At 40.2% G+C, this 21973-nt stretch overlaps 1 protein-coding gene across 8 annotated transcripts in view; it reads right to left on the reverse strand.

Annotated features, from left to right (window-relative positions):
- Nucleotides 1-21973, reverse strand: part of FARP1 (FERM, ARH/RhoGEF and pleckstrin domain protein 1) — a 200000-nt gene that overhangs the window by 68726 nt on the left and 109301 nt on the right. The window lies entirely within an intron of this gene.

Genomic DNA, 21973 nt, shown 5'->3' on the forward strand with positions numbered 1-21973 from the left:
TTATAAAATCAGTGTATATTACAACCATACCCACAAGGCAGTTGACAATAATTACACTAGTTTTAAAGCTAAAGACTATATCTATCCATCCATGGATGGCAGCTCTGAATCCATCTTTAGTGCATTTTTATTTTTTGAGGAGAAAGTACTGTGAAATAGAAGAGGAGGACATGGCATACAGTTTTCTTATGTCTATCAAGGCTAATTTCTGCTGTGAATTTTAATTTTATCCCATGGCCCTTCAAGCCATGTCAGGTGGTGCATGTACATTTGTGCACAACACATGAAACCAGGACAGACCTGTCACACAAAACACCAAGGAATGAGGGTTTGCTGGATGCTGCTTGATAGGCAACAGGCTCAAACCCCAGGTTCTGACTTCATGTGAGCTTACCCCGGCTTCCTGCTGGGACTGAGGCTGCTCCAGGCCTGTCTGTGCTACCCTGGCAGAGCTGGCAAGTAATTTGGAGGAGTCAAACACTGAAAGCCTTCCCTCTATAAAGACCAGATGTTCTAGCCCAATATCAGCTCCCAGAACCACTGCTCTGATTGTAAGGATTCTTTTCATCAGCCCATCTATTAAATCCACACCTGCAGAAAATACTACAAATTACAGTTCACCAGCAAGTCTTTTGCAAAAACCTGTCTCTTGTAAAAAAAAGGCCAATCACTGAAATCAAATATTTTTGTCCTTGGACAAATGCACCTATTTTATTTCAAGAGGCCCTGAAACACAGGTCTAAACTCACTTCAGAACAAATAATAACCCATTAAATTGTACAAACCCTGCTGTTACAAGAGAACAATCACATCCTGGACTACCGGTCTTAGACCGGCCCCCTCCCTTTTAGCCCAGTAAATAATAAGAGTAAAATGAAACAGTAGGAACCAAGTGAAGAAAAGACAACCATTACAGGTGTGCAGACCAGCCTAGCCCAGGCCCTGGCATCTCCAGGCAGTGCCCATATCAACAGCCTGCTTGAGAGTGGGCAGCTGCTCAATCCCTCCCAAAAACATCAGTATGCAGTCTGGTCCCTGTTTCATTGTGATACCAAAAAATAAAGACAGGCTTTTTCCACCTAGGGTAATACCCTAGTTAGAAAGAGCATGTTTCCAAAGGTAATTTATCTAACATTCTGTAATATGAACTGGGAAAAGTAAATGCCCAGTAGTCAGGCTTACACCAGAGAAATCAGAGCAATCACATTTTTCTAGGGAAAGCACAGGATGCATATGCCACCACAGCAGCACTCTCACCCTGATCATGCAGGACACAATGACTGAACCCTTCAGTGCTGGCTGGCTTTGAAAGTCCAAAGGGAAGTGCGAAGCTCATTTCTCCAAGAGCTTGCTGAACAGGTTTTTACCCAACATTTTCCCAGTGCTTCTGAGAGACCTAAGCCACCAGGAAGCAATATTCACTCAAGATATTAACTGTTCGCTAATATTTGTTGAAGCAAACATTAGCCTCATACTGTCAAAAAACAAATAAAGAGCAATCGCTGTGAAAAGTACAGATTTCTTTAAGAATTCACCATAAACTTGCAGTAACTAAAGTAATTCATAGTAAAATGCCAAGAGGATGCAAAGAAGGAAGGGAAAAAATACCTCTCTTTTTCTAGATAGAGCGCTTTTGATCTGACCCAATGGCATCCAAAATAATTCTCCAGTGCAAGTATATTTGCACATACTCATATCATGTTCTCCAGCTTCATTAAACCAGAAAGAGTTCCCAGTGTTCACCACTCAGGTGGTGCTGGTAGGGAGATGAAGAGGAAGAATGGATTTATCAGTTGTCCTCACAGTAAGAAGCTTTCCTACCTATGCACAACCACAGGAACACGCCAGTGAGCATGTATGTATGTCTAGCTAAAATATTTGATGGACTTCCATCTGACAAAGACCAAACTTCATCTTTCCTCACAGGAAAAAAAATGTGTCTCCAAAAAAAACCAACCAACTAACCAACCAACCAAAAAAACACCCCTAAAAACAAACCGAAACAAAAAAAGCAGTCTTGTAGTATTTATGTCACTTGGCATTTTCTCTGGAGTATGCCTCAATAAAATGAAATGCTTCTTACTCTACTATTTGTAAATATTATTATTCTAAACTCGTCTTATCTTTGATCAGTCTATTTCAAAATAAAATCTGACAGTTCTCTCAAAGGAAATGCTGTGCATATAAAATCTGCTGAGATTTAGAGCCTGATGAAACTCCGGTCTTGCAGGAGCAGAAGGAGAAGTACAACATCCACAAAAGCAGAAACTCACGAGGTTTCAGAGAGATCTTGATTTAGTGCAGTTCCATGACATCCCTACTAAAAAATTTAAACACAATAAATTAAAAGCTCAGTCTAGTGGGTATGGAAGCAAACCAGGAGTCATTCAGGGCGCAGTAAACACGAGCTGACAGAGGGAGCATTCAGGAACGAATGCGCCACACCAATGACATCATCTGAAGTCAACAGTTGTGCCTGACTTAAGCGTGGTTACGAGCCCTATAAGAAAATACAAGTTTTCCACTGAACTTGGAAGGCATTTTCCAGTCATGAAGCATGGCCCTGCTGCCATGCCTCAGACAGCAAGTTCTAGGCAAGCTTCACTGGTTCCTGTTCCAGAGCCCTGTGGCAGCATCTGCGTAAGCCAGAGCTTGGCTGCTTTCCCTGCTCCATGCCAGCACCAGTCTGCTCCATGGGGGACGCTGACACGGAAGCAGGGAAGCAATGAAGCCTGGTGGCAAGACTATACCTCAACTTGAAGTTTATTAAGTCCAGGTGCTGAGTCCTGCGTTTTGGCCACAAAAACCCCCTGCAATGTTATAGGCTGGGGATGGTGTGGCTGGACAGTGCCCAGGTGGAAAGGGACCTGGGGCCAGCTGAACATGAGCCAGCAGTGTGCCATGGTGGAAGGCCAATGGCATCCTGGCCTGGATCAGGAATAGTGTGGTCAGCAGGAGCAGGGAGGTCATTCTCCCCCTGTACTGGGCACTGGTGAGGCCACACCTGGAGTGCTGTGTCCAGTTCTGGGCCCCTCAGCTCAGGAAGGACATTGAGACACTGGAGTGCATTGAGAAGGGCAACGAGGCTGGTGAGGGGCTTGGAACACAAGACCTGTGACGAATGGCTGAGGGACCTGGGGTTGTTTAGCCTGGAGAAAAGGAGACTCAGAGGTGATCTTACCGCTACAATTTCCTGAGAGGCTGTGGTCAGGTGGGGGTCGGTCTCTTTTTCCAGGCAGCAGCTGACAGAATAAGAGGATGCAGTCTCAAGCTGCACCAAGGGAAATATAGGCTGGATATTAGGGAAAAAAATTTCATGGAAAGAATAATTAAGTACTGGAATGGTCTGTCCGGGGAGGTGGTGGAGTCACCATCCCTGGATGTGTTTAAAGAAAGACTGAATGTGGCACTCGGTGCCATAGTCCAGTTGTGTTATGGCATGGGCTGGATTTGATCTTGGAGGTCTCTTCCAACCTAGTCCTTCTGTGGATTCTGTTGAGTTCTGCTGAATTCTGTTGCTGCCACAGACACTACCACCCTGTGAGGCAGCAAGGGAAAGGAAACAGGAGGGCATGGAATACCGATGGAATACAGCTGGGGGAGGGTCACATGCAACTCCAGGAGCTGGGAAGTACCTGCAGCAGGTGGCAGTCCCTTGCTCCTGCTTCTGTTGACAGCCAGATTCCTGTACAATCAATGAAAAAATACTGCAGCTCCAGGGAACAACTCTCCCCACCCTAAACCAGCCATCTGAGCACACTGACAGGGAACTTCTCCTGAGCAATACAGGTATACCTTTCACCCTGACAACAAGGAGCCCTGACATCTGTTTTAATGATTTCAGATGAGGGGAGCTCCAGTCAGACTGATACACCAGGGAATTGCTATTTTTCTCTTGATGTGGTATTTACTTACAGCAAAATATTATAAATTTATTACAATGAAAAGAAGCTCAGTGACTTCCAGCTACACATCCTTATTCCTTAATGCATTTTGAACCTGTCTTTCATTTAGCTCTGTGAAATCACATTTTAAAAGTAGCTTTACATTTTCAGGGAACGTCAAGTTCTAAATTATGAATAATGTGCATCACCACATTTAGCTGCAAGCCATGAAGGTACCCAGTCAAACTAGCCTGCTTTGCTCATTATATATTCAATATTTTGCTGTCTGCTCATTATCTCAGTCCTACTCAATTCAGCCTCACTCTACTCCCACCAAAATCCAAAACAGAATGTTGCTTATGATCTTCCAATGGTGAATATTTTAATAGGTTCAACAATTCTTTCATGTTCTAGCAAATGCCAATCATTTTTAAAAAAATATCCCTCTACATACTTGTTTAGACCATTCTTTGACACATACTGAAATACTTTTTGTTTTTGTTTTTTTTTTTAAAAAAGAAAGGAAGTACATGGCTATATCTAGAAGATATCCAGACCTTTAAAAGAAGCAGGTTTGGACAGATGACACCACCTCCCACAGTTAATTCAGCAATTATTTCACTATGTACCAAAAAAATAAGTATATATGTTTATGATCAAATAGAGGTTTTACCATTTCTTATCTGTTTGGCCAAATAATCTCTGATACCAGCTTGAAACAAGATTTTTGATTGAAAGGTTTTTGTTTATTTGTTTTTACATTACTGAGCAGTAATACCAGCTTAAAAGAACCAAATAAACACTTTCTTCTGAACACTGAAAAATGTAAGTCTCATTTTTGGTTGAAGTAAGAAATAGTTTCACATGGAAACACAGACTACTCTGTTCTCCTTCTCTTCTTCAAAACTGCTGCAAATGGGTCAGAAGAAAGTTTGGGTTCTTTTGGGTTTTAATTACACTTGCTTCTACGGTAGTAGCAGCTCATAGGAGAGAAAGTAATTCCCTTATGTACATCTTAAAGAAAAAGATACATTCATTATTCACACCTGCCACCACATAAAGGCAGGCATTTCTTCCACTGATGCCCTCCCCTCCTATTTCACATTCTGGGTGCTCAAATGGTCTAAAATGTTATGTGACAATTTGATCATGCTAAATATTTTACAAATATTTAAATACTGTATGGCACAAAGGTTAAAATGTATTTGCTCTTTCAGGGTTAATAACCAAAAAAATCCCTTGTACGGATCAGCCTATTATCAGATAAGCCAAATCAGACTGCCAAATTATTTTTATAGTCCAATTTAACAACAGCATTGAAATGATTGTGAAAACTTCATTCAGTAACTTCATTACTATTTCTGAAGTCATACACTGTTGTAATCACTACTAAAAATAAAAAACCCACGTTCTTAACAGCATAACCTTCTGTTATTTGAAACTGTTAAAAATTACATATGTATCTACAGTTTTGAAATGAAAGAAAACCAACTAAGAACAGTTCATGATAAGCAAATAGTATAAAAATAACCTCACAGATGAGATTGAGCATAGGGTTCTTGAACAAATAACCCTGTCAGAAATTTCTACTTCAAAGAAGGCTTGAAAACTACTTGCAGGAGAACAATGCTGTCAGCATCTGAAGACAAATTTCATATTTTAAACAGTTCTCCTTTCTGGTGTAAAATGAAATGCATAATTCATATTTAGCAAAAGTCTATTTTCTGAAATAAAGGCAAGAAGCACTGGTCTGAGTGTTGTTGCACTGGACCTAATACTGCCAAGACACTTGGAGACCCCTCTGCCCTTCTTCTCTCTTCCCTTTCAAAGCATAGGATTTAATCCTATAGGAAGGATTAGATGACTACAGAAATAGCATTAGACCACAAAGATAGCTCTTACACCTGGGCTTACTGGTTTTTACCTGGCTGTTCAGCTTAGACTAGCTGAGGTAGCTGAGAAGTTGAAGAACTGTTATTCATCACTCCTACACACCAGGCCAGGGAATGGCAGCAAAGTGACACCTTTGAACAGAGAAGCCACACACTCCCACCACTACTCCGAAGCAGTGGACCTGCAGCCACCAGGCATGCATCCTGTCTGAAAAGAGGGTGCAGAAGAGGCAGATTTTTATGATAACCTAAAGGCACCTCGTTCCTTTTAAGATATTTTCCATTTGAATGCAGTTGAGGGCTCCACTCCTGGCACGTATCCCACATGCTTTTGCACAGACTGTGCACATACCATCAAAGGGCGGACTGAGGCCAAAAGCAGTAACAGAGTAAGTCTCTCATGCTGCCTTAAAAACAGGCGATTGATCATCTGCTGCGTGTGTACAATGAGACTATTTAGCCTTCTTGTCTTTCAAGATTTTACTTCCTTGGATTTGGAGATTTTTGGACTGCTTTTACAGTCACCACATAAGCTGTGTTTCCTTAATGCCAGTGGTTGCCTTCCACAGTCTCTGATGTACACTTTTACCTTTTGGTCAGTTTTGGTGGTGGTGGACACCTTTTTTTAAACAGCACGATTTTAAGATATGGTAGTTTTTTACTTCAGGTATGTTTTACTGCCCTTAAAAAAATGCAGCTGCAAAGTTAAACTTTCCCCCCACCCTCTCCAACCTATCAGCTATAACAAACTTTAACAACAACTATTTTAGGAATTTTGTTGCTAACGAAAAATCAACACAGCAAACAATTAGCGAGGCAAAGAATACAAAGAGAAGGGGTTTAATAACCCTCTCATTTTCTTCCATTTCTGGTATGGTCTCCAAAAGAAAACTGCAGTTTTCTACATTTGAAATATGGATTTGTAACTGTAACCATGGTCTTGTATTTCTGATTGTGACAAACTGGTTTATATCAAAATATTTTCTAAAATCGGCAGAAGCAGAAGGATTGCTCTTGCTACACCTTAAACTCTCGTCCAATGCCTAAAAATCAAATTCAGTAGAAATAGCCAACAGTAAAATTCAGGTGAACAGTAAATACTAAATAATCCTCTTTAATAGTTAAAAGCTGTGGAATGAAAAAGCAAAATATTATCTAGCAAAGCTAATGAAAAGTTTTATGATGAGGCTATTTTCAGTACTGCTTGGTTAAGCTTTTTCTTATAGCAGAGTCAGACTAGTACAAAACTCAGCTACAGTAAATCCTCAGGTAACTGTACATCTCTGTAATTACAGAACAGTAAAGCTATGGAATTGGAGCCTCTGCTTGGTCTATTTTCACTTGGCTCATAAAATTACAGCTTTGTGCCTTAATGGGCAAACACCACCCACACTGCATTTATTATATATGCCATTTCAATGTGCATGAGAGGACACAAAAATGGAGGAGAGATGAACTGGGCACCCTCAGGACTGAGCTTTTCACATCACAAACCAATACATCATCTTTAGGTGTAATCCTCCAATAATTTCATTTCTTTGCAGTTCTTACAAATGCAAACTGATATTAATACTGATTTTACCATCTTTCAATTATTCACATTTCTAGTGGACAAGATGTTTGTTACTGCAGAATCAGCAGCAACCACCATAACGCTAGTGGAGCACTTTGTAAAGAGGAAAGGGGAAGAAAGAGGCAGATTCTTGCAGCCTGGAGAATTTCCTCCTCAGGTAGCTGTAGGGAAAAAATTCCACAGAATTTGTTTCACACATTCATCCCTCTTTCATCGATGCCAAAGAAAAACTGAAACTCACTAGCTAAACACCGTGAACCATATAAACCAAAAATATTCAGGTTTTGGCCACAGCAGTCTAAGTACACAACTGTTTAGTACAAAATGTTACTCATGGTGAAAAGCATTAACAAAATACTTCATTATTAGTTTCCTGGTTCACTGGTTCCTTTGGCTCTGTTTACAGCATTTTAACCAGCTGGCATCTAACTCTCAGTTAGAAAATACAACTGATCTTGTATTAACTTTTCTGTACTGATTTTACATAATCCTACATTTCACACACATGCATCTAAAATTCACTTTATCAACTTAAAAGTGGTGCTCTGGTCACATCTGCTCATGAATTCATATGGAAAACTTCATTGTTATCTGCCTAAAAATCCTCTAATAAATTGCCTCAATGGGGACAACACATACCTTCCCATGAAATGTGGATGATGATCTCAGTAATGCCAAAAAAACCCTAAACCCAAAAAATATCGAACTGCGAAAACAGATCTCTGCAGAAGCTAATTATTCCTCCTGGAAAAAAAACAAACCTTGTTTCTTGGAGTACAACTATAACTTCCTTGAGATAGGTGTAAAACATTTGTGGGAAATCAGCAGTGGCAGAACAAGTCTTTTAAATAACTGTTTAAGGCTGCAAAATTTCACACCAACAATTAAATTCTTAGACTTCCAGTGGGAAACTCTTGGCAGCACCACTGTTACTAAACCAAAATTACTTTCCTTGAACATCATTAAAATGCACAGTGTGGACAAGAAAAATGAGGCATTAAAAGAACAATGAGAAAACTTACTAAAAATATGTCATCTTATTCCTTAAATTAGCTCCTATAAATGCTGAGTCATCTCTGCCTAATTTTACCAGCAACACTAAAAGTGTTTTGAGGCTGTTCTTCATCCCCTTAGCAAGACAACCATCCACTGCTGGAAGTGACTATTTTCCTTTCTGAATGGTATTATCCACAAGACATACTCCAGCCTCAGAGCCTTGACACTACATGGTGATGACTTGCAAAAACCAGAGCCAGCCCATCAGGAATTTGAGACCTTGGTGTGAGTTGCAGGGCAGATGCATTAACCAGTGCTTTCCTCATGATCTGAAATAAACTACTTTGCAAATCAGAGTGTAAGAAAGGTGGAAAGCAACAATATTTTTGTGCTACAAGGCTTTTTTAAAACCAGGTACACACTAAAAATTCCTCTCTGAAAAGCTGTGTCTAGTTCAGAGGGACAAGAAGGGAGGAATTCCCACAAAAGCCATTCCAGCTATGACACCAAAACCCTTAGTGGAGACACAGGGATGCCAACAGGCATCTCTCTCATGAAGATTACCTCTGAATCATCTATGTTTAATTGACAGCCAAGGGTGTAACTGGGCAGATGTCTCCATCTGGCATGAGCTGCACCTCTACCACGAGGCTCTGCCCATAGGGATGTGCCTGCCAGCATTTTGCAGCACAAGGATGCCCACGGAACAAGCCCAGCATGTGCACTGTGGGCACTGGCTCTGAAAAACACACCACAAGATTTGTTTTCAGAAGCTAGATGGGAGTTTGATGTGAAGCTGATAGAACCTCATTTTTCAGAACATTTTCTTTATGGAAAGCTGTTTTACTAAAGCTCAACTGTGGAACCAAGCACATACCTGTCAAATAAATGTTGATATTACTTTCTCTCCCTGCAAGCAAAAAACTGAATGAGTTTAACCCCCGGCCCTGGCACTACTTAGTGGCACACTGTGCTCGTTGTTTCTCGGGAAGAGCTGCAAGTGAGGCTCAGAACACTCATTAAAAAATACCTCAGATTGAATTTCATAGCCCACAACTTTTGAAAAGGAATATAATGCCACCATTCAGTGCATTCAGTGTAATTCAGCAGCATAGCAGCCAGTGCATAATTGGGGATGGAAACCCCAAACTCCATGACACCCCTCACCCTTTGCCTCCCACTTTAACCACTCCTCTGTTTCAAGGCAAAAATCATTTAACCACCTTCTCAAGTTTTCCTTTTTTAACGTTAAGAAGTGCTTGATTCTGTTTTGTTTTCTTTGCCTGCTCATTTTTCCTCATTTTCTTTACACAAAAGCAAACACTTTGCTAGAATGAAGGAGTAGGCAATTCTTATGTCATCAAATGTGAAAACAGAACCCTTATACACAGATTGGAAACATGAGAATATGAAGTGTTACGAGAATACGGGAGTTATTACTATAAAATCAGATTGAGATGCAAAGCAGCTATTTACTATTTCTACTTGGATACATTTTAGTTCAGCCATGATTGTACCAAAATTCTTTGAAGAAAATAATTTAATTTAAATGCAAGAAATCCAAGACCTGGAAAAAAATCTCCACAACAAACCTTAACAAAAAATAAGAGGTGTTCAGGCAAAATATTAAATCCTAAATCTATAGCAAAACCAATTGCAACAGGAAAAACCTTTGCATCAATCTCAACACTATTATTCATCTCAGAAAGAACTCACACCATCCAGGACTGTACATATTTTTCTTTTTATTTATCAGAGGCAGGAAAGCACATTTTAACAACTGGATACAGAAGTTTCCGAAAAAGACACTCCTAGATGAAGCCTTCAGGTTGTGGCTGCTGCAAGCTATAATGAATAATTTTACACCCTGAATCTTTGTCTTCAGCTAGGCCACTGCTCCAGCTGGATGCAGGGCTCTGACAGCCAAAGTGCAAGGCACAGTAAGGAAGACAAACTTGCATGCAATTTAAATTAGGAGTTTCTGTAGGACTAGGACCCATTTGGTTCCAAAACTGACATGGACTGTCTGAAGAAAAGCTTGGCTGCAGCATTCTGCTACTATTCCAGACTGGACATGGAGTAATCTTGTATTTCTGTGTGAGACTGAAACAGAGATGATCTGAGTTCATTCCTAATGAGCAAAATGCATACCAACACCACATTTTCATGGAAGTAAACCTTGAGTAAGTCTCAAAAGCAATCCCTTCTTTAAGTATCTGAAAGGCAGAACTTTTGGGTAGTTTTTTGCCAGTCAAGTCCCTTATTAAGTTTCTTATTTTGTTATGCAAGACCTGTTACCAACCTGATGGATGTATAGGAAATGTGTTCAACATTTCTCTAAGCAGCCTTGAAAGACCCTAAAACTGAATATACTTGGAATCTGGTCTGTCTTTTAAACATGCAGAGACACAGGACAAGAAGTGAGAACTGTCTATACTCTTAAGGTATCTGCAAGGGGAAGGTACAAGCTCTGTTTTGTGCATCACTGAAAAGTGCTACCTTTAGTTTGGGACACAAACCAGAGTGAACAGATGATAGGGGAATTGGTATGGTAAGTGTTACAATAATGGCTGTTTCTACCAGCAGATTTCAGAGGCACTTCATAATGATGTATGTCACAATTTCAATGAAAGATAAGAAAGAACTACCTCCCTTTTTAATACATCTATACTGTTTTCAGAAAGATGCTCAGGAGATTTTCCACTCTTCCTTTGCGGCCTGCCTGCAACTCGCAGTGTCTCCTCACACAGCAGATGTCCTAAAAAATCCATCCATGGGTCATCTCAGGTCTCTGAAAGGTGGAACTGCCTCTGGACTGTAGAGTCTGATGAATGGTTGTGCTAGCAGACAGCGCACAGCCATAGCCATCATTGCGGGGAGCACAAGCGGAGTGGTGCCGGCGCACACTGCGGAAACAGTGACTTCACCTCCAGGTGCTTCAAAATCCAAACCTGCTGGGACTGACCACCCAGCATCAAACAGCAAAGCAGCACTGACAGAGCAGAGATCTGCTTATACGCTTGTGGCAAACCAGGGAAAGAAGGGATTTGTGCTTGTATCTCTGGGGCAAGAGGAGGTGAAGAGGGAAGAAAGGCCAGCAGGCTTTCTAAGCTGTACATGGTGTCTGTTAACAGCGTGTGGTCTCAGCTGGGCAAAAGCCTCTCACTGATCTCCAGAGAGCTTCCTCCTGACTGTGAGCAAGATTTTACTTTTACCTATGTTGAAGGTGGAACATTCAACTTTCACCTGATTTCCCACTGCTTCTGCATGTGTGTATGTGTGCATACATATATATATATATATATATATATACATATATATAATTATATGTGCATGCACCTTACAGGATTGCCTGTGCCTGAAATTAATGTGAAATACTTCAGAGACAATAAGTTACACCCGTCTGCTTCACTGCTCATTCAGCCATACCAACTGTTCAAGCTAAGGAGATTCCTAGGAGATCTGCTCTGTGTCATTCAGATAGAGGCCTTGAATAGCAAAGGGAAGCATCACCACTTATTATCATGAGTGCACAAACTCTGCCTCTGAAACACAACTTTTATGGATTCTATTTTGTTTTAATGTGCATCTCTGTTTTCTTTTATGCTCTACTTAAAAACCTATGTTGTACAGAATTAATTACTGTGATTTGGGCTTTGGAAATACATCTTTAGGCACAGCAGGTTAAAAAAGGCAAATGAGCCATTCAACTTTTTTTTTTCTTAAGGCCAGAATACAGCATTGCCGTATTAGATACCACTTAGATATAAATGAGCTTTATCAGCAGCAAAAGACTTCGTGGGAAACAAGCATTCTCTGTTCAAGGCACGTCAAAGAGAAGTCTTTGGGGATGTGCTATCAAAAGTCAAACATCAGGCAGCCACAATGAGACTTTTTTGACCACATTTTCGGTCTTACGTTGAATTCTTCCAGAAAGAGTTTTAATCCATTTAACCTTGAGGATAATGTGTGTAACTGGAAAAGGATTTGATTTTATCTTAATTTGTGCAGTTTTCTTGATGCTGAAACCCCAGTCCTTACGTCTTTAGAGATAGCATACATCTCCTTTTAAATTTACATTTGTAAATATGCTTTTTTAATGTTAATACCCTGGTAACTTAAGAGATTCCTGGGCTATGCAAGAGCAATAAATGTCATTTACAACATAATTGGATCATAGAATATGCTATGTAGGAAGAGGGTCACAAGGATCATTGGAGTCATCTCCTGGCCCTGAACAGGACCATCCCCAAGAGCCACACCATGTGCCTGAGAGCATTTTCCAAAAGCTTCTTGAACTCTGTCAGGCTGGTGCTGTGACCACTGCCCTGGGGAGCCTGTTCCAGTGCCCAGCCACATAGAACCTTTTCCCTGATATCCAACCTAAACCTCCCCTGACAGAGCTTCAGGCCATTCCCTCAGTCCTGTCACTGTCACCAGAGAGAAGAGATCAGTGTCTGCCCATCTCCTTCCCCTCACGAGGAAGCTGTAACTGCAGTGGGGTCTCCCCTCAGTCTCCTTCAGGCTGAACAGACCAAGTGAGCTCAGCTGCTCCTCATATGGCTTCCTCTGCAAGCTCTTCACCACCCTCTGGACATTCTCTAACAGCTTTGTATCTTCTTTTGCGTTGCCCAGCACTGCACACAGGAGTCAAGGTGAGGCTGCAACAGTGCAGAGTAGAGCAGGATAATCCTCTCCCTTGATTGTGCTACAAGTGATTATTACCAAGATGCCTAGTATGAAACTTACTGAATATAGTTCATCTTTACCTATTTATAAAATGTTTAGGTTATCCATGTTCTCACCAGCCAGCAAGTGAATATGTGTCAGCATATATACAAACTTTAGTGATCTTCACCAGAACACTGTCTTGCTGCCAGCTTCAGAAATTATCTTTCTTCATCATAATTTACTTAGAGAAGTCAGACAACCCTGTCAGACTGAGAATAAATCTCCTTAGGGAAAGAACTTTTGTCTACAAAAGACCACAATGACATTGACCAATGATTACTGCTAATATACTTCTTGTGCTGGCCTTGATTTTTAATCACAATGTGTAATAATGCTTGACCAAAACATCATGTGACTAGGGTGAGACGTAACCCTGATGTGGCATTATGGAGCCAATATTATCAGCTTTTGCTTTTTCAGACTGTAAGTATTTCTTAAATTGTTGCTACCAAACAGCTTGAGCCATCCTGTCTACACTAAAACATCAAGGACAGGCTTTGCAGGATGATAAAGGTAAGTGAAGGCACGTGTCCCTGGCATTCCTCTGGCTTTTTAACTCCTCGACAGGTCCATTCAAGCTAACCAAAAGCAGCAACTCGTGAGTGAGTCCCAGTGGGAGACTCCTTCAGACCACACACTGCAGGGGAGCTGAGGAGGCTGCCCATCATGCCCCAGAGGTAAGCCAAAGATTTCTTGACCAAAGTGTTGCAGTTCTGCATCTAGCTACCCAGAGAACACAAAGAAAGATAAAAAAACCTTCATGTTTGTACTAAAATAGCAACTCTAAAATCATGCTGAGGAAATGCAAATATTAGCAAATGTAGAGGTCTGTCATAAATGGAACTTACATCTCATCCCCTCTACTGGTACTAAAAATCTTACAAAGCAATTGTGCTACGAGCAGCTACAGAAGAATTTGCTCCAAGAGCAAAGTGCAGTTTACTCAAGTGACAGTATGATATAGAGATTAGACCAGTGACAGGTTTAGTGTGTGGCTCTCACCCTGTGGGACCATCATACTCAGACGTCTTGGCATTGGAAACAACTAGTACTTGCAGTTTAAGAAAGCACAAATGCCAACAGACAATACCTCCCACTGCTCCCATATGCTGGCATGTGCCCCCAGCCACAAGCTGCCCCTACTTTCTCTCCACAGCCTACAGGGAGAGGGAAAAGGGCTGAAAACAAGAAAATGATCCAAAAGAAGAATTCAACCCCCTCCCAGATAATTCCTTTCATGCAACAAAACTCAACTATAAGCAGACTGTGAACAATTAAGGCCAGGAAAAGGTGAGTTATGCTCATCACTGTCAGTAACCATCCATTCCACCTCCTTCTCGCTCCTAAAGAAACATGATTTCCCAGCACTCCAACAGGGTGCTCTTCGCTCCCAGTCACATGCTAACTGGGACACAAAATCTCACCTTATTTAATAGGGTAGATATTTATCCCCATGACCCTCAGAGCATTCAGCTCAGACTTATCCATTGTAACAGCAATTAAGCACCCAGTTGCCCTGCAGTTCCTTCATGTCAAGTGAAAAGAAAGGGTGCTTTTGGAGGAACACTGAAAACTGAACTGAAAATACAAAACTGAACAGATTAAGCTGGCCTTCATCTCATTGCTGCTTTGCTTCTCCCCTTGGATTACATGATCTTTAACATGGTGGTGTGCTTATTTCTTGTTATTATTAACATTTATGAGGTATTTTGTCTACTTGCCGTTAGGAAACAGATAAGTGCTTACATCAAAGATATTAGAGGACATAATCAGCATATTTTAAATAGCCTTCTGAAACTTAATTCAAATGACTAAACTACTAAAGACAAATATTCCTCAATTTAAAAAAAATGTAGTTCACATCCATTATGAATGGCTAGCTCTCACCACCAGCTATTTCAGGATATCCTGACATTAAATCAAGTATTTAAGGAAGAGTTTAAATTTCCTTTTAGTGCTGCTGAATATATCTGGATATGTGCCCTTGCTGGAGATTTATAAATACGGTTAGGATTATAGTGAGTAATTATAAAAGCTTGAGAAATCACAAGATCTCTTTGACATCACATGTGGATTTAATACCGAATACAAAAATTCTACAGTCCACATATTTGCAACTGTGCAAAAAGCCATTTATCCTGAAAGCAGTGAAGATCTGAACTTCCCCCACCACCTGCACTTCAGCAGAAGCACGACCAACGCTCCTCCACTCTTGATAATTATGATCAAGAGATGACACTATTAAAATCCACTTTACTTCTCATAACTGCTGGCAACAGTGTCCCCAAATGTCCCTAAATACACTTGTGTACTCAAATACTCCTAAATATGCTTTTAAATAAGGCAATGAGTGCATTAAAAGCAACAGATTTCCATCAGGGCTGAGCTTTGGGGTGAGTGGGGGGCTCATGCAGAGCGCTCCCACAGCTGTGCCAGTGGCCACGGTGGAATTTAGCTCGCCCAACTTTGGCTGTCTAAAGGTTCTGTGTTTTGTCTAAACTTACCATCTGGCTTTTCTCCCCACAGATGGACAAGAGAGAGGTATTGTGATAGGAAATTCATCCTGTCTGGAGAGAGATGGATCACACAGTTGGGGTGTATTGCCCACTGGCACAACTCTCACACCAGCACCAGCTGGGAGAGCCCTTCTTACTCCTTGTGAATCTGATGTTCAAACAATTGAGATGAGATATTCTTATCTAAAACTTTTGCACAGGTAGGATTTTATGGTCCTACACTTTTTGCTTGCAACTTTTCCACATGCCTGAGATACCATACATGTGGCATTTCCTTTCCTGGGAAACAGATGAAAGATGCATTTTTGAAAAGCTGAGAATTTAAGCAAGATAATGGTCTTGAAAGGCCTGAAGAAAATACCTGACAAAGCAGAAATAAAGACAGTAGGAAGGAGAACATATTACAAGAAAGGCCAAGTGCTGGGTCCTGCACTTGAGACACAACAACCCAAATTGTTTGCTATGAAGAAAAGTTTCTTCATTTAAAGGGTTGTCAAGCAGTGAAACTGGCTGCCCAGGGAATTGCTTGAGTCACCAACCCTGGAGGTTTTAAAAGACTACCACATGTAGATGTGGTGCTTAAGGACATGGTTTAACAGTAGATTTGGTAATGCTCGGCTAACAGTTGGACTTGATGATCTTAAGAGGACTTTTCCAACCTAAATGATCTTACAATTCTGTGAAAAGAAAGACTTCCGTGTTATTTTAGACTTGAAGTGATGGCTTTAAGGAGATTCAGAGTACAAGAGCAGCCTAGTGAATAAGGACCGATTTTCAGCTTAGCAGAACCACCCTGTAAGGTGATGAGAACCTGTGCTGAGTGACTCCCCAGCAGCACAGACGTATGGAGATGCTCTTCTGGAACTGAGCAGCTTGCAAGGCCAGCCAGCTGGACACCCACAGTATTTTCCAGAGCACGTGTGGCCCTACGGGCAAAATTTTGCTAGCAAAAAATTATTCTGCAGTGGCCTTCAAAAACAATGAAGAAACTCAAGCTGGAAAAATGTAAACCAAGTTCTTTATGTGCATGCTGCTGCTTTAGGTCTTAAAATAAACGCCAAATAATGGGAACAACATGTCTGTCCAAGAGCCATACTTTTCTACTTGTGAAGAACTGGCATTATGACATAAAAGTAACATTTAAGTAACTAATACACTCAAGTCTCTGATTCCAGCACCGTCACAGTGATAGATCAATAAGTGATTTGGAAAGACGCAGCACCCAGAAACCATTAAATAGCTATATTGTTACACTGAAAATACATGTGGCCATGCTTTTTTTTCCTTCACTACTTAGTGTAACAGGCTGAAAAATACCAATGGAACACACACCACGCATGCAGTTATACAAGGGGAGATTTATAGCCCCGTTTTAATGACTGCATTTGCCACAGGCAAAAATCTGCTTACTGTTACTGTTATTTCCAGCAATAGTATACTGTATTAAACAGAAAGTGTTTTTCTGCAAAAAGACCCATATCCAACATAAAACATACATTAACCTTTAACGTTGCTGCTAAGTGGCTTGTGAAATCTGGTTTTGTGATTACATTTAAGATGTTTTGTGCAGTCAGTATGAGTCACGAATCCTACACAGGGACTGGAAGGACTTCTAAAGATTCAGAATAGGCTTGAAATACTGCATGTAAATCATAGCTCCAAGCATTACAGAAGTCCATACACCATAAAGAGATAAAGAAATAAAAACAAGGAAACAGAACAAGGCTTTGCTTTCTTGAGAATACCTGAAGCTCCTCAAAGCTGACAACAAAAACAGCCTAGAGATTCAGATCCCTACAGCACTAGGTCTTTAACAAAACCGTATCTCCAACTTCTAAATACTCTCAAATAACACTCTAATATATAACAACACACTTATATGTTAGGATACCAGGAACTGTGCTTTGGAAAGAAAAGCATAATTCACTAAGTTTTCAACAGGTGTCATGAACTAAAAACTTGATCCTGCAGTTAGAGCAATCAATAGAATACACAACATACAGGATATAGTTCTATTTCTGATGGTTCTTACGTGGAAAGAATGGTTAGTATTAATAGAGAATCCCAAGCCACTGCTACAACATCAAGTATTACATTTTCAAACCACCAAACACCTATAAAAAGACTGATGGAAAATATCACCCAAAATTCTGTGCTCAGACTCACCTTTCAATACTTACTATTCTGCTTTACTTTTCTAAGAAGTTTCTCTTTCCATACTAGAAAACCCCAGAACTACAGACCTAGGTCCCTTACAACCACATACCTTGAACCAAAAATTCTTTATGTCCTTGGAATGTCTCCCACCTCAAGAGCATCATTATGTCTGGATTAATTTGTGAGTACTGTTTTCACCAAACAGGGTTTTTCACACTTAGCAACATGGCAACACACTCTTTTTTTTTTTTAAAGGAATAAACTGTTCAGTGACTGTGGTGCCTACTATGTAGCTGGCTTTTAAACATGTGGGTTATGGTCACAAAGGCATCAACCATGTTAGAGGCACCAGTCTTTACATCAAAACTTTGCCCAGAAGTTACTGGCACTGAAAAACAAGTTTGTGTCTTTAAGCCAAGAACGAGCACAGGGAGGTAAAAGGAGGAGGTTCCAAAAATCCACTAGAACTTGGTGGCAGCCCTCTCTGAAAATTTCCCCTACACCTTCACAAGGAGAAGGGCCAAAACTACTTAATTTCTGATGTGTGCGCATATGTTTTACCTGTAGTCTGTGCCACTGCAGAAAGGCACACACTATCACAGACAGGCACATTTCAAATCCATACAGAAATAAAGAGCGACCCTTTCCTGCTCCATAGCAGTTTACTCGCAGATAAAAGTTCATGTCCAGTAGAATAAAAATTAATCTTTGATTATATCAAGACTGAAATGATAAATATTACATTTCCTCAGCCTCGGAAGCCTATCTTCTTTTTTTTCTTGACATTTGTTTATATGGTTGAAACAAACAAATAAGAAACCCAACCTTTTAGCCAAGTACCATAACAGAGAAATAACTAAAGCAACAGCTGTTCTGAGTTGAATCCGAGTTTACTGATGCTTTCAACTCAAAAGTCAGAATGTCTGCATTAACAAAACCAAAGAAACTTACTGCAAATACCCCAAGAGGTGAACGGAAGTAGGAGATCTAAGAAAGAACTTGAGCTTAACTGAATGGTCAGTTTCTGAGTTACCTTGAATTTTTTCCTCTCACAGAGATAAAAAAAGAGCAGAGCCCAAAAACAGACCCTGTCACAAAAGTGGCAATAAACTTCCTAAGTAATCCCTGGTGCAGGGACTTACATAGGTGACATATTTCTTCAGTTGCTGCTTGGTTGTAAGCAGATGTCACTTTGTCACCTTCTTGCACTAGAGCTGGCAAGCCTCAGCAGCAGAAGAACCCAAAACTCCTTTCACTACAAGCTCTTGTGACTCAAACCCATCACAGAAGTGTAAAAGTAATGGTATTCCATCACTGAAGGTGCAGTGGAGAAGAGGAAGTTTGAGTGGATTTTAGAAAAATCCTGTAGCTGAACGAGAGCAGAGAGCAGAACATCAAACAAACTACTTGGTGGGAAGCAAATAGAATTAAATAAAAACAAGAGTGCACATGGTATATTTCAGTGTTCTTTAGTTTGCCACTTGATCTTCAGACTGGTAGGTCTTTCCTCGAAGAGACTGATGCCCAAAAAAGTAAAAACCTTAGGCCTTTTTGAACAAAATTTCTAGGCTATTACCATCCTCTATGTGCAATTCAAAATAGAAGCAATGCCTACAAAAGCAGAAAAAATTCTAAGAGAAGTAATTAAAAATATATACAATGAGACCAAAATATCCCAAATAAATGTGTTTTTGAGAAAGGCATCAGTACTGTTCCATAAATGCAGCTGAAATTCAGTATGTCTGGTCACACACTGCTGTTTCTACATATAGTGATAACCATCCAGAAAGGCAAAACAAAGTAAGCCCCCACTATTATTATGATTCAAATCCTTTTGGTAAAAACTCGGCAGATCAGTTCCAGAACTGTTACTATGAGCTATCATGCAATTAACCTGGGTATAGTCAAAACATACTGGATTGGTGGGCAAGTAAAAACATTAGCTTACGTATTTAAATGATGAATTATCTCCCTAAGAGATGACTCCCTTAGACTGTGTAGTTGAATCAAGAAAGCGGTAACACAAGCAGCAACTGGCCATCAAGACTCAAGGATCTTGAGGGCCTTTTCCAGTCTAAATGATCCTGTGATTAGATTCTATGATCTTTCTTCATTTTGCCATTTCAAGCCCATGTCTTTCACTGTGGACACCTTACTTGCCAGCCACTAGGAATCAAGACTCTTTAGGAACCGGATTATCAAAAGATTGTTTATTAACAGAGAACAAATAACCCTGGGAAAGGTTTTTTCTCACTTTCAGGCATCTCACTTTTCACCTTCCTTGACCCAGAATCTGAGACACACAGGTGAAAGTCTGAGATAAAGATACAAGCTTCCATAGAGCTAATCCATCAGAACCCTAATTACCAAAGGTCTGACACAATATCCCATATGTTCACAGACATTGCTTTAAGTACATCAGACAAGCCCAGGACACGGACAAATTTCCAACTAAATCTTTCAGGTGACTGAGGTGCAGGTCTTCAGCTCAATCAGCATTTAAATCATCACTGCAAGTCCTGAAATGTCAGCCTAATTTTTCAGTCTTAGCATTCGAGTTTGAAAAGTGTGTTCTTAAAGTTAGACTGAAATGTGAGCTAATATACCCTATAATGATTACTTGGGATTATCTCCAGAGAGCGCCCATTCTCTGCCTGAATTTTTATATCATTTCTACTCCAATTTTCCATACAGCACCAGTTACCCCAGCAATGTGATACTGGGTGAGACTACAGCACCTGGGGGGTAAGCAGCACACTTTTCCCACTCTTTTCTCATACTACCATTAAATCACCTCATACATTAAATTCTACTTAATCTTTAGAATGAAATGTTAATCAAAAGCATATGCATACCTTTGATTAGACTGATTTCCAGGGGCAGCATAACCTTATCTTGTCCTACACTATGCTACTTCTAATGCAACTGAGTCAACATTTGAACATTATGACAGGCCACTGTGTACTGGAGATGGTTTACAAACTTAAGACAATTGGAGGTTATACCGATTTTTTTCATAGTTTGCAATGATTAAGGTGACGGTGATCACACCTGAACAAAAGCCAGGTGTCAGGAAAACAAGCAAAAGCAGAAATAAAACTCATTTACAGATTCACATCAGCTGCAGCAGGATGTTAACACAAGAGCAGGTGGGTATTAGCCTGGCCATGACTAAGTACAGACTAGAAACTAGAAGACATTTTTAACTGTTTGATTAGTGAGGTTCTGGAAGAGTTTTCCACAGGGAATGTACAGGGTAGTAAACTAAAGTACAAAATATACTTAAATTAAATGTACTTTAAATAAATTTAGTCAAAACAAACTTCAGATGGGATTATATAATACGGGTGCTTGAAATAAGATAGGACCATTCCCAGTAACCCAGAAAATTAAGTCGCATCCTATATTCCCAAAGACAACCTAAAGGAACTAGTCAATGCCAACTCAAGATTTTCTCATGAACACAGAATTTTTTTTCTCTAAGCCTCCATTGCCCAGGCTTATGGGAGAATCTGTTTTACATTTGAAGAATGAATAAATAAAGTGTTAGCCTGGGGTTTGAGGTGAAGCACTTTTAAAATATGAACTCTTCAAGCTCAAAAACCAGAAGGCAAATGAAAAGAACGAAACATCTGTTACTTCTTAAAATCTCATGGTTTCGAACCCACTGGAGGCAGAGGGAGGCTGATTCATGGTTTCTGCATGCTTAGGTTGACAATTCAAAGAAGCAAAGTGTGAAGGAGTCCAAAACTCACACAAAAAGCACTACAATGCCTAAAAATGGAAGACTGTAGATGGCTAATTTAAACACTCAGCTTTCAAATGAGACTTCTTAAAATTTGCTGTTTTAGAGCAGGAAGCAGCTATGAGCTTTGACCACAGCCCTCTGGTTGCTCAGAAGCTCGCAGTCAGCCAGCTGACCTGGCCACAATGCTTTTTGTTTTTCAGGTGTTTTGAGGTCATCTTCCTTGATTTTGTCCTGACTCATTGCCAGTCATAGTTCCTCCTGCTCTAGAGGTCAGTCATCACAGAGCAAACATCAGTAGACCAATTAAAAAAAAACAACTTTAAAATTATGCTGATATGTGAGGCAAATCATGGTCTCTGTCTATCCTGTTACTAACAGACTCCTAAAACTCCAGCTAATTGTAAAAGCTGCATTTCTCAGGTTTAGGCTTGCTTCTTCACCTGTTTTTAAAAGACAATTTACCTCTCAAATGTTTA

This window comes from Poecile atricapillus, chromosome 1 (assembly GCF_030490865.1).
Source record: "Poecile atricapillus isolate bPoeAtr1 chromosome 1, bPoeAtr1.hap1, whole genome shotgun sequence".
Lineage (NCBI taxonomy): Eukaryota > Metazoa > Chordata > Aves > Passeriformes > Paridae > Poecile > Poecile atricapillus.